This window comes from Rhinoderma darwinii, chromosome 11 (genome assembly GCF_050947455.1).
Source record: "Rhinoderma darwinii isolate aRhiDar2 chromosome 11, aRhiDar2.hap1, whole genome shotgun sequence".
Lineage (NCBI taxonomy): Eukaryota > Metazoa > Chordata > Amphibia > Anura > Rhinodermatidae > Rhinoderma > Rhinoderma darwinii.
Genome location: NC_134697.1, coordinates 34,688,841 through 34,701,631, shown reverse-complemented (window position 1 = coordinate 34,701,631; position 12,791 = coordinate 34,688,841). Strand labels below are relative to the sequence as shown.

The window sequence follows — 12,791 nt, the reverse complement described above, 5'->3', positions numbered from 1 at the left end:
TGTTGTGAATGATACAAAAGCTGCATTTGTGTGATACAGTAACCGTTGCCTGACTGTTGGTGGTCACTGACTAGTCCTGGTAGCCTGTCTGTTTTTTCTCTCCTTTGAGGCCACTGAAGGGACAGATCCAGGCAGTGGGCTGGATATACAGTCAGTCCTGGGAGGAGGGGGGTAGTCCTGACAAGAGGATGGGGGTGGGAGTGAGCCAGCAACGAGAGAGGAGAGAAGCATTTTCAAACTTGATCAGTTTAACAAGAACCTGAGCCAAAGACTTTGCTATCTGGAAAGTGTGTCCGATAATAGGGAAGGAGGCTGCGGATCCTCGAGCTGTACAGTCCACGTTCTAGAATTTACAAAATCCTGGAGACCATGGGGAAGGAAAGGAAAGGTAAGCGCAGGTTACAGGCACATTTCAGGGGAGCCAGAAAAGCAGATTGGGCACTGAATGGGGTAATGTCCTGCAGTCCCAGACACAGATACTCCGGATGTTTATGTTGGAATCTCTGATACTGAGACTTTTACACAAACTTAACAGCTTTTAAGAAAGTGTGAGACAAAGAAAGTCTCATTCAGACAGCTGGGCTTGGAAAATGTGACTCGTTTACATATGTACTTGGAGGTTACATATTAGAAAGTACTTTCATGTCTCAAGTTTCCAGTCTGGACCTGGCTCTTTCCATATAGAGGAGATTATTTTGGTCATCCCCTGGATCACTTTCAAAACTATTCACCCAAAAATAATTGAAGGGGAGTCTGTGCACCTTCTCTGCGGGTCGGTTATCTCATATACATTTCTTTAGCTGGGTTTTTGTGGATTCTAGAACAAGCTGAACTTGTCATTTCCTTGTTTAATTGAGATAACTTAATAGATTTACCCGAAAACCTATGGCAAAAGTACCAATTACACTTGGTAATATCACATTGACAATCGTAGCTGGGTTGTTCTTCACTGGGGGCAGAGATTCAGTTTGATGCCCTATATCTAAATCTTGCCAAGGCAGAGCAGCTTGTTGGTGCCCCCACTGCTCAGATATACCCCTTAAGATGTCTAGGCTCTGCTACATCGGTCTATACATTATGGAAGATTACATGGAAAGATTAGGCTGTATGTATCATTATTGTTGAGTTTTTCTCCATATGATAGATGATTCATGTCTAGTAAATTGACACCTGCCAGCTAGATTGTCATTTTTGATTAGGGACAGTTTGTATGTAGAGAATGTCAGCAGAGGATTGTGTATATATCACACACACACACACTCACACTCACACACACTATGTAATGCAATGCAGTGGTTTGTAAAAGGTTGTACGCAGAGTGTTTAGCATTATGATGTACATGATCATTGTGTTTAGCTGTAAACACTTCTTCCTGTCAATGGTCCAAATACTTAAGTGATGTGAATGGAAGCAATTGGTAAAATAGGATTAGTCTGGGATGCTTATCGTTCAGTGAGTCCATTTTATGTCATATGGGATCAATAATCCACGGCTCCTGTTTCATAGTTTTATTTTCGATGGCATACAGAGGAAACAAACCGCAGCCAATGGCTGATCAGTTCAAAGCACGTCCTGGAGCGGCTGTGGAGCAATAGCTCAGATTTATGGTATCCAGGCCCTTTCTGCATTGACCCAGTGTCCAGGTTTGTGGGAAAGCGATTTCCTGCCTTTCCTTTTTTATACCACTCTTTCACATCAATGAGCTCTGCGCTGCAACACAAATCCCATATTTCAGGTCATGTATGATTTTAATTAGGCTACTGTAGTCTGAGATGGCCACAGGGAATAAAACGTTTGCTGCATTCATTATTTTGCAGTATTGAGGTCACTGGTGAAAGTCATAGTGGAATAAGAGCAGCTTTTCATGCTGGATTGTAGACCTATTCAGATGTAGTGGAGCTGAATTTGCCATTCAACACTTTTGAAGCTGCATAATTCTGATAGAGTGGAGTAAAGATAATCTAGAAGCTTTTGTTACAACTGAAAACCACAGTAAACACATTTCAAAATAATTATCAAAAATAGTGCACTGGAAAAGTGGAGCAGTTACCCATAACAACCAATTAGGGTACTACTTTAATTTTCCAAATGTCCTCTGCAAGATGAGCGCGCCAATCTGATTGTTTGGTTTAGGTAACTGCTCCACTTTTTCTTAGCACTAGTTTTAGTAACTCTCCCCTAATGTGATCTCGTGATCAAAATGATAAACTCAGCTCTGCTACATTTGTACTACAAGATTAGTTTAAGGCCTGTATTTCACAGTCCTGTGAAAATTGTATTTGTTTAAAATTTGAAACCATGTCCGTTGATGTCTCTTGCCGCGTTTTGATTAACATTTCCTGTTATGCACTGGATTGTTTTTTCTCTCGTCCCAGCCCTGCTTGCTTTTAAAGGATATTCCTGCAGATTTGTTTTGCAGTTGAACCTTAGGGAAAGTCAGAATTCCCTGTATAGCAGGCGGTTCCTGCAATGATTTTCTTTCTTTTCTTGGCCTTGTTTTATTGTAATGGAGGAAGCCATGTCCGAACACCTCTTAGGACCTGACTCGACTTCTCTGCGGTTATGCCTGATGTTGCGCTGTCATTTGGGGGATATCTGAGCGGCCATGTGACATAATTGTAATCATCCACAATGTTCTATCCAAAACCCAACGTGAAGACGCTTAAAAAAAACCCCTACGCTTGAATAGTGGATGAAAGGATAGAAGCCAGGGGTTAGGATGACTCACTGCAGGCACTGCTGGAAAGAAAACGTCATCCATTCTGGATACATTGGCGTTTATTTATACATTGGCGTCTTATATTCCAAATTGTGCACTGGAATCTCTTATGTTCTAAAAATTTTCTACACTCTAAAAGTTTCATTAAGATTGTAGCTTGACTATCACTTAAAGGGTTTATGTGGGGACCAAAATGTATTCGCAGTGTACTCCCTGCAATAAGTGAGTACACTCACTAATATACATTCCGGTCCCCGTCACGCTGATTATGAGATTTTAATAGTTTTATAACCCTGGCGGGGGACCAAAAGTCTAGTTGCACAATCTTCCTTCATGATGATACGAATCTTCTTCATTTGTTCGGCCCCGCTGTACTCTATGTACAAGCAGGAGCAGTAGTACAGTGATTTATATAGAATACAGCGGGGTCGGTCACATGACGACGAAGGAAAACTGTGCAACTAGACTTCCGGTCCCCGGCAGAGCTGTAAAACTCTATTAAAATCTCATAATTGGCATGACGGGGGTCCGGAATGTATATTAGCAAGTACTCCCTATTACACAGGCCAATGTTCGGACGAACGAGCACTCGTACGAACGCTCGTTCCTAATCATTGCTCCCATACTCCTGATCATTGCTCCACTTAAATGGAGTTAACAAGTGCTGATCGACCTGCTGCTGCCCGTGTAAAGTGCCCTTAGCATGTCAATAGGTACAAAACTAGATAGATTTAATATAGATCATTATGAGATCGATATTAGATTAAATAAATATGAAATGTAGATGTGCTGTATAGATCTCATATTTGAGATATGTCTATAGATAGCATGGGCAAACTTTAGGGCAGGAGGGGCTACCTAGCACCCAGAAATCCCTTTCTAAGGCCATATGCACACGACTGCCCGTAATCATGGTCTGTGATTACGGACACGGCAGGCAGCTGGCAGCCACCCGCAATTTCGGGCCGTGCTCCCATATAAAGTATGGGAGTTTAGTCTGTAAAAAGCAAAAAATAGGACACGTCCTATCTTCTGCGGAGCCTTTTTATGGCACCAACACCTTTCTGTAAATATACGGGAAGGTATCTGTGGGCAATAGAAATTAATTTGTCTGTAATTATGGATGAATTCTACGGTCGTGTGCATGGGGCCTAAGCAGTTCACTAAGTAGAGTTCTCCGTATTTTATTACTGAGGTCAGTGTGATCCGTAGAAATCCCTATGCAGTGAGCACCCTTAATGAGCAGCTGCAGGCAGACCTTTTTAACATTTAAAGGGGTTTACAGGTTTTTTTTTTATTGCTGACCTATACTTCGGTTAGGCCATCAATATATGATCAGTGGGGATCCAACCCCGGGACCCCCACCGTTCAACAGAAGGAAGGTGCAGTGACCATCCCTTCATTAAAATGGGTGATGAAGGATGTTGGCAAAGTGAGTATAATCGGGGGGACTTTTGGCATCCACCATTGCACTTGAAACCCCCCCTTTATAAATCCAGCATTTGTCCCTGGACAGATGGATGGATACAGAGCCTATAAAGAATTAGGCTTAAATAAGCATTTATAAGGAGAGAGACTGGAGATCGAGCTGTCCATGTTCTCCATATATGCAGGCTGCACAAGAAAAACAGTCCCTGGGTGATGTATCCCACTGTATACCATACAGTGGGATATATTGCAGCCTTCTGTTGAAGGTATACATCAACGTACGGAAGGCGAAAATTTGACGTAAGGAGGGCCGTACACGCGCACACACACGCGTCCGCTCTCATCCCTCTCCCCTATCCATAGACTTTTATGGGCAACAGCTGTAACCTGATCTTGTAGTGAGAGATAATCCGTCTTCATCACTATCTCACTGCAGACCGATTTTAACAGTCAATAGAGAGAGAGAGAGACTGACTCTTGTACTATTGATTTTTGGGAAATAAGTTGAAACGACAATTACTCCTTTAATCATTATAATGAATGCAATAAGTGATGTGCGCGCCAGTTGCTAAGTCTTTAGATTTTGGTAAACTTGTTGTTAATCACATGCATTACACAATGATATGTTCTACAAATGACGTGTAACTGTAATTAATACTGCGTCTATGCTGGTGTTATGCTAGGGGTCGTGGGGTTTTATTTTCACCTTGTTTTTCCTCCCAAAGCTTTTTGCATATGTTCGGTCTGCTTTTAGTTGACGCTTTTTAAAGCCACTATGTTACAATGATCTATAGATGAGGAGGAGGCACAGTCTACAAGGGATCCTATGTAACTGTCATTTTAATTTACCTATCAGACCATGCCAACGTTAAAGGGGTATTCTCATTATAGACTTTTATGGGATATCTACATAAATATCTGATAGGTGTAGGTTCCGGAGGTGGGACCTACACCTATCTGCAGAAGGCGGGTCCCCCCGACACCGATCCCACCTGGTGGGGCAGCCATAAATGTCTAAGATCCTAAAGGGATAACAACAAAAAAAGTAAGTAAAGTAAGTCGCCAGTAAATAAATAAATAAAACACATTTTGTAATCTGTCTCCTGGGAGATCTGGGTGAATGCCAATATTGGGGTAGTCGCCTAACATTCCACCTTACAAGACATGTTGCCAATGAAACATATTCTTTACTCCCTTATCTCCTCTTAGATGGATTTACTCTTCAGGACTCTAGAGAAGTTGGATGGCAACCGCTGGGTGCTTTATTGGAGGTCATATTGGATAACACTCTGCTTTCCCAGAAACACATATAACTAAGAAACGCCTGATTAGAATATTTAAAGGGAAACTCCAACAGAAGCTGTATTAAGCCACTTATACTCTAGTTAATATTTGTGTGGTCCTTCTGTTTCCTGACTAGCTGTCTGAATATGTTTGGGTGATTGGAAAATAATGGCTTGTGGGTGACACTTGCAGATCTCCTTGCTCTTCTCGAGATTGTCATGTGTCACCCACATTCATCACGTGAGCTGGCACCCCGTATTGCATTGCTGCTAGATGAGGAAGGTGGACAACATTGTTTCCTTTTATTTAAAGGCTTTGTAAACATTTTGAAAGGAAAAACGATATTTATTTTTTTAATAAAAAGGGGTCAGTGTGTTTTGTGTAACATTGTAAATACTTTTAAAATTACTTTTAAGAATACTTTTTATTTTTTAGATACAGCTGCTCTGTTTTCTCTATACAGAGCAGCTGTATCTAGCGCTATTAACTGAATCTGTCAGTCCCGCGAACCTGTCTGGTTCAGGGACAGCGGGCCTCTGACACTCAGGATCCACCTGTTATCCATCACATCTAAGTTCATAAAGAATACAGAGCAGCTGTGTCTTAAAAAGTAAAAATAATTTTTAATAAAAAGTATTTACAAAGTTACACAAACACACTAATCCCTCTTTTTTTTTAAATAAAGACGTGGATACAACTGTATGTAGTCTAGACAGTCCTCTGTGAGCTAACCTGTTTTTGGTTCCAAGCTGATACATTGTGTCTACACTGACACATTGTAACAAACTATAACATTTGTGATGCTGCCGGTGTATTTGGCTAGCAGAGGATTGCTTAAATTAGATACGTTTCTATTCACTTACTGCAAATAGAGATCTTAAAAATGTTGAAGAGTTGAATGAATTTTTTTCTACTATAAATCCGCTTTATTTATGTCTTAGGCCTCACGCACACGACCGTAGTTATTTTACGGTGCACAAAACCAAGGATCTTTTGCGGTCCATTTGACTGGAAAATAAATTTGTTGTGCATCAATGCGTCCTCAGGATTCACGGATCCTTAACAAAAAAAATTATTTTACCTGTTTAGTCAAGCCGCAAATCCGGACCATAACATTACTTGTCCTGGGTTTTTGAGATCCAGGTTCGCAGTCCCAGCCCATGCTGGGTCTGTGAAAACCACGGTCATGTACATGGGGCCATAGAAATGAATGGGTCCCCAATTTATCACCAAAAAATGCAAATAAATTGCAGACGCCATTGCGCAGTCGTGTGCATGAAGCCTTAAAGCACATGTGAGGGACTAAACCAACTTGTCCCAGGCTGGGGGTGTGCATTTGTGCAGTTTGAAAAATATCTGATCTGTAGAGAACAGCAATGCTTACTCAGGACCAGATGACACCTGTATATAAGGCCGTGTACTGTATATGGAAGAGCGGGTTAATTGGTGATTAATGGAGTTTGTATGTAAAGGTGAAGGAGGTTTAGAGAGTAATTATTAGGAAGGATGTTCCACTTGGTCACTTTCTCCCACTTTGATCTTTTGACGTTGTATTTTTTTTGTCCAGAGGCAGTGAAATGTGATCTATGATCAGTGAGGTGTGACACAATCTAGAGATTCAGTCATGTGGATATATGAAGGCGGAGATCTGTATGTGTATTCTGGATTATCAAACGCTACAGATAATCAGACGTACATGGGGAAGTAAGAGTTTACTTTTAAAGGGGCTCTGCCAATCTATGTGAAACAATCGTATCATAGGCTGATACTTTGATATAGGTCCTATATTAAAGAGGACCTATCATTTCTGTTTTGAAAAATGCTTCTATTTCCAATGAAAAAACAATTCTGTAGAATTACGCTCCTCTGTTGTTCCGTCTGAAAATGTATTAATAAATTGAAAACAGAGTATTACCATTCCCTTGCAAATAGGGAGTGTCCCAACACTGATACTGTCCCCTATATGTCGGACTGTGTAGGGACATACCCTATTGACAACGTTCTGCCATGTGGATGAGGCCTAACGAGCATTCCCAGCAGTGATGCAATTGATTTTGATTAGGTTATATTATTCTCAGGCCGTGCGCTTGTTTTGGGGCCACACACCATGATAACACGCTTGCCAACATTTTAAAATGATTTCCAAGGACACATCACTGCTGGATCTCACTGTTCGGAGTTCGAGCACCTGACAACCCTCATCATTTCATGGTTACTAGAATTGACTTGTTTACAATTCACTTGACAATTCCTTTTTACATTTTAAGTAACGGCTGAATGCTAAAATAAGAGTTGGTCTATTTAAAGCCGTTCCGATGACGTATTTCAGCAGTAGCACATAGCAGAGCCGTGAGCACGAAGCCTGTACAGCGGCGAACAAAGTCCCTACAGCTACATACTACCGAGCTGTAGGTGCCGTATGGTGCCAAAGTACAGTATTGCCCCATACTCTGCTATGGGTGCCGTACCACCCGGGGGGTTGTACGGAGCTGTAATCCGGTTGTGTGCATTAAGTGGCTGATCACATTAACAACGATGATTTGCATTCGGTTTCACAGCATAGGTTAAAACCGCAGTAAATATCTGCAACTACGTCATAGTAAGGGGAAATTAAACTTTTACAGGTATCGACTCTGAATCAGAATCCGCGTTGCTACCCAGAGTGAATTCTTGTTAAACCCAGAAGTTGTGCAGCTATTATTTCTGTTGCTCTATACAGGCGGCATGACAAACAAGCAAGGAACAAAAGCAGAGCGATCATTTCCATACTCCCTGAACAATGCCCCACAGCAATTGTAATGGTGGGGGCTGGGCTTTTTCTCCCACATCTACGCAGGTCTTAGAGGTCAGTGCCTGAGAGACAGAATTGAAATCGTATTTGTCCGTCTTGAATCATCTACAAGTATTTTTCCATTACTCCTGCATACAGCCCGTAACACTTCCCTAGTGGGTTATGTCCTGTTGGTATCACTAGCTAATCTACTGTAATTTTATTCTGTACTGCATACCCTCCAACATTCGCAGATAAATAATAAGGCTTTCTGTAGTAAGACTTTTATGCCACTTTTCGAGTGGCTCCAAAATTCCAATACTAGATCAAGCTGCAAATGCCCCCAAAAACAGTGTGCCAGCCACTGTGACCCATGGCACTGCATGCGCCACTGGTTGTCCTATAAGTGCTAGTCACAATGTCCGTACTTTTAAATGTTGATCGTTAAAGAAGTTGTCTTGTATTACAAAAACATGGCTGCTTTCTTCCAAAAACAGTGCCACACAGGTTGTGGGTGGTATGGCAGTTCAACCCTATTCACTTTAATGGAACTGCAATACCAGACACAACCCATGGACAGGTGTGGCGCTGTTTTTGGGTGAAAACAGCCATGTTTTATAATCCTGGAGAACCCTTTTATAGACCGAAGAAATTCAGTAGTTTACGCACGTACATTTGGATGGTATGGGACAGATTAGTACATTGCAAGATTATTTAGGTTTATACTGTTTGTAGTATACCGTAAAATTCCGATAATCTGGCCCCTCTGCGGTTCCGATTTATAAAAAATTCTGATAACATATTTACACTATCACTGCTGGTGTCCCCAGCTGTGTAGAAGCTGACACAATAGTGTAGCTATATGGGGTGTCCTATAAGAAGACTTATTATGTGGCACCCTCTAAGGGTATGTGCACACACACTAATTACGTCCGTAATTGACGGACGTATTTCGGCCGCAAGTACCGGACCGAACACACTGCAGGGAGCCGGGCTCCTAGCATCATACTTATGTACGACGCTAGGAGTCCCTGCCTCGCTGCCAGACAACTGTCCCGTACTGTAATCATGTTTTCAGTACGGGACAGTATTTCCACGGAGAGGCAGGGATTCCTAGCGTCGTACATAAGTATGATGCTAGGAGCCCGGCTCCCTGCACTGTGTTCGGTCCGTTACTTGCGACCGAAATACGTCCGTCAATTACGGACGTAATTAGTGTGTGTGCACATACCCTAAGGGCTATGCCACAGCAGTATTGGAGCCATGTTATAAATGCACAGGGTAGGTGCGGGGCCCTGTTACAAAATTTGCATTGAAGCCCAGGAAGAGCAAGTTACTGCTCTGCTCTGTTGTAGCATCCAATTCTTGGTGCCAATGTCTTTACAGCCTCGCTGCAATAATGTAGGACCTGGCATGGGGACGAGAGATTAGACTTCAGGTCCTAGGTAGTTGCTGCTGGACACCCACCTATGATCCCAGTGCCAGACTCTTTGGTGTTTTTCTTTCTTTTTTTACATCATAAGTCATGGAAGTTTCTGACCAGTGCGCACTGGATTAATAGAAATTCTCTCACACCCTGCTGCTGGGGAACCCTAGGTCACTATCCCCGGAATGTAAAGTCCAGATCTCTGTATAGGAGTTATAGGATGAATACCTGGGTTGCCCTTAGACCCCACTCCCCAGTTTAGCCCCATGTCAAATCCCTTGCGTTCACACCGTCCTCTGCAGGCCCCGTGGCAGTCCTATTATCCACGCACCGCGTGACACATAGTTTACTACATGAGTCTCATTCATGTTTCAAACTTACCGTTTTTAAAAAAAAAAAATTTCAAGGAACGTGCGAAACAATGCAAAAGTTTGATTAGTGCCGAAATGGACTTAAAACTGTCCTGCAAATGGACATTCACATGTTGGGAGTTATGGTTTTCCGTTTTAGGCCAGCTTCAGAAAGTTGATTTTGATATCCCGTTTTTTATTGGGTTTTATATTTGTTAAACCGTCTGAGATCCCTACTTTTATTTTTAAACTACATGTTGGCACATAACATTATAATCCTTTAGTGAATTAGACTTGCATTATATTTTGGACCTTTTTCATGAGAAACGGCAAGAGCAGGTTTTGCATGCCCATCTTAGGTGCAAGTTTTCATATTGATATGAAATATGTAAAGTAGATAAGCAATTATTTAAATGCAAAACCCCACATAGGCTATAAAATAGTTAAAAAATAAACTGTAACTCACGTGCTACAATGTAACACAGAATTTCTTCTTACTTTGGGCACTGGGAACGTACAGTATTTCTGGTTGCTTTACAATGACCACTCTTCAATCTTGAATCCCTGGTTTTTGACTTTAGTATTTAATAAGTTCACACCATATGTGATATAAGATCACATTCACTTGTCCTGGTTAGCACTTTGTAGGTTCTTCATGGAAAGTGCAACACTTTGGGCATACTATTGGTAGCGCTGAACCTTTTACTTTAGATCTTTTCGTCTTGTTTTTGTCTTTCCATCATTTCAAAGATCTGGAAAGTGTAGATATGTATGTGGTAATGTTCTGAGAAGGACCTTAATAAAAAGTTGGTGTCTATATATTTTGCCCCACAGTGACTTCCAGTTGTTATGAGTGTCTAAAACCAAATTTACGTTGCGAAAATGGCCACATCCAGTCCTATGGTGATCTCAAGCTGCTAAACCTTTTTGGAAGAGTTGCCAAGTTACTAGCCAATACTCAAAATTCACGACTGATTTGCCTAGTTCAAATTCTATTGTAACATCGAATTCGAGTTCTTATACGACCTGTCAAGCTACGTAACCTAGGTGGGGACCTTCCGACATCAGAGTAGGTTTACCTAACTATATGTCTCCGCAGCGGGAGGCATGGGTCCTAGTTAGGGAAGTGAAGCTGCCAAAATAATCCAATTAAACCATAAAACGCCATAGAGACCTGCAGTTATTCTGTTTTTTTCTTTAGGCATAATTGGCTCTGCAGGGGTGGGCACATTATCGCCGATACCAATCTTATGTTAGGCTGCGTTCCCACTAGTGGTTCATGTATGGTCATCTGTCGAAGAAGAAAGATCTGTTGGCCAAAGTGCATTATTTTTGTCATTCAGTGTAGTTAAAATACTATATATTATTGTAATACTTTGTGAATATAGCCTTATCTATGAGAATATATACTGCTAAGCGTGGCATGGATCCACTGGCTTACGCTAAATAGAAATGTAAGGAAGGAGCTCTACGATAATGCTCCATAATTTAAACAAATTTCTAACTTTTTTTGGTACTTCTTTTTTTCGCCTTCCGAACATTGGGTTGTGTGTGTTGGAACAGCTTTTTCACACAACGGAATGTCAAATGAGAAACACAGAACAATCTCCGCTTTTGGTCTAAGAATGTAGATCTGCAACATTTTTGACAAGTGTCTGTTGACGCCATGAGACTCCTCATATAACCGTTCACGGACAATGAGACAGTTTGTGTGTACGGTAATGGATGTTACAGCAAAACAGTTGTTTAGGAAGTGTTAGAGCAATTAGAGCACACATTGCAGTCCGAGTTTACGATGTGTGTCGCCCAAATGGCATTATTAGCACAAATGCTGCTTGTTTCCTTGTTAACCTTCTACAAATGCATCCCACAGACTCCCCTGTAACACAGTGCTAAGGAGTGTGAGGGTGCGAATGAATACAGCTCCACAGGATGCAATACTTTCTACAAATCAGTCTTGTATAAATGAGCACCAAGAGTGCTCAGAGTTTCATATGCAAGTTTTCGACATTTAGTCGGACATTGACCACATTCTGCAGGGGTACAGTCTTCTTACACACTCTTATAGCAAGCTTTATGGATATGATACATATATAGTGATCTATTGCAGACAGCGATTTTATCTGCCTGTGTAACCAGCTGTGCTACAGGCCGGATAAGGGTCAAGAAGACTGTTTTGAGACCTTTGACCTGTGCAAGAGCTTTGTCGAAGGGGGTTTATATGTAAATTTAATTTTACGGGGCTAGAAACCAGCATAGAGATGTTAAAAAACACAGTGCTATATGTTTGTAAGTACAGAAATTCTGTGAATTCGAGGAGCCAATGCCAGTCAGCTGCTGCCAAGGCAAGTAAGGTATATATTAAAGGATACCTAACTTATACACATTGTAGTTACATACAGAATTTGGTGGTTTCATAGGCGAACAATTCTATCAATGAAAAAGATAAACTGCGTTTATCAAAATAGATTACAGAAATAAGGACTATGTAATATGAAAGAGACCATTTAAGGGTGAACTTATGTATAAATATGCCGAGGTCTATGCAGAAGTCTGTCTCGTGAACTTTTCATACCTGGTCCTGTAGTTTAAAACCGATCGGTCACCATAAGATGCTGCCTTTATATACGGGCAGCATATTGTAGGGATAGGTCTTTAGTACGGTTAACCTAAACGGGACATAAAAATATAGTGCTGTTTGTCTAATAGCACCTATTCGCTCGCACCCCTCATCAGTGACTGAAGGCCGCCATGTGTCTATATCTGCAATCTGCATTTATGGGGTTCTTCACTGTAAAAAATGGGTTTCAGAAA

The 12,791-nt window shown here is 41.4% G+C and overlaps 1 protein-coding gene across 3 annotated transcripts in view; it reads left to right on the top strand.

Moving 5' to 3' along the window:
• LZTS2 (leucine zipper tumor suppressor 2) overlaps positions 1-12,791 on the top strand; it is a 116,449-nt gene that overhangs the window by 82,403 nt on the left and 21,255 nt on the right. The window contains exon 1 of one of the 3 annotated variants that reach the window (XM_075841051.1): positions 234-388. The exons of the other annotated variants lie outside the window; for them this stretch is intronic. The gene's annotated coding sequence lies outside the window, so the exon portion shown is untranslated. Of the gene's footprint in view, positions 1-233; positions 389-12,791 lie in introns of those variants that run through there. 3 annotated transcript variants of the gene reach the window in all.